The sequence below is a fragment of the Tribolium madens genome, unplaced genomic scaffold (genome assembly GCF_015345945.1).
Source record: "Tribolium madens isolate multiple individuals breed KSU strain unplaced genomic scaffold, Tmad_KSU_1.1 Scaffold_20;HRSCAF=117;Tcas5.2_LG4, whole genome shotgun sequence".
NCBI classification, from domain to species: domain Eukaryota; kingdom Metazoa; phylum Arthropoda; class Insecta; order Coleoptera; family Tenebrionidae; genus Tribolium; species Tribolium madens.
In genome coordinates, this window is record NW_025400985.1 from 13,426,366 (window position 1) to 13,427,590 (window position 1,225).

Genomic DNA, 1,225 nt, shown 5'->3' on the forward strand with positions numbered 1-1,225 from the left:
TTGTTCAGTTAATGTCTATTATTAATACCTAAGTAAAAATCTTGGTAAAAATTAACAATATTTTACTTGTAAGTTCAGGAAACAGAAACTTTATCTATTGGTAAAAACGTATTTTTAAGATTGTTTCATTTCAAAAATGCACTCATTGCAAATTAAAAAAGTCTTCTTTTAAATCTTGATAATTCAGCGTCAATCGGGAAACCTCCAATCACACCAAGGCCACGTATCACTTCTTGCTTTCAGTGGCAGTGGCTTAACCTAAATCTTAATAAATGTTAGTAAACTTCAGTCTGTATTGTAGACACACAAATTATGCCACTTTCTCTGTTCTATTTTAAGTTCATCTAATCAGTTCGTTCAGTAATCAGTAATCAGTAATCACGAAGCGCAGGTCTACAGACTCGACTGGTCAACTTGTCGTGACGTGTTGTTTGCTCCATAAAGTTGTGTAAAACCCCGGCGAAATCGTTACAAAACGTAAGTTGTTAATGAGTGAGATTTTGTGGACTGTTTCCCTTGTATGTTTTGTGTAATACTTTGTAAAGTTTATTGTTTCTGGGTTTATTTTTGTTTTTGTCAGTAAATGACTCATTTTTAAGGTTTGAGATAAAGATAACGATAATTTTAATCGACATGATTTTTATGACAGGAGTTTAATATTTCATTTTTTTAGTTTATACTTACAAACACCAAACGGTTTCATCATGTCATACTTTTCAGATTTCACAACCACGTAACTTATGTATTAAAAAAGTAATAGAAATATATACCAGGTGAATAAAAAGTATGGAACCAAGCGTTTTTTTCGTAAACTAAGCATTTTACGAAAAAAATAATTAGTGTAGCGTAAAGTACAATTAAAATGTGACCATTTATCAAGAATAACATGTTTCGAAATTTCATTTAGTTTTCGAGTTTTGGAAAAAAATTTTTTTGAAATGGCAACCCATCATGTAGGGCCATTTTTGAGACACAAAGTTAAAGCCGATTTGAACACGTGCAAACTTCATTACAATGGCCGTTGGTGAACTAAATTTGCGAAAGGAACGCAATTAACAATTGTCAGGGAAATTATTTTAGGCCGGCGGCAATTTTAACAACTCACTACTTTAATAATTTTGAAAGTACTCAACCACTTTGAAATAATCCTGTCAGAACAGCTGGTGCCAAGGTGTCGAGGTCAGGTCATCATTTAATGATAAGGCAACGCCTGTAAAAATAAAAT

The 1,225-nt window shown here is 32.2% G+C and overlaps 1 protein-coding gene across 1 annotated transcript in view; it reads left to right on the top strand.

The window, feature by feature from the left end:
* Nucleotides 1-230: 230 nt before the first annotated feature.
* LOC123005025 overlaps nucleotides 231-1,225 on the top strand; it is a 10,280-nt gene continuing 9,285 nt past the window's right edge. The window contains exon 1 of the mRNA XM_044398613.1: nucleotides 231-477. The gene's annotated coding sequence lies outside the window, so the exon portion shown is untranslated. The remainder of the gene's footprint in view (nucleotides 478-1,225) is intronic.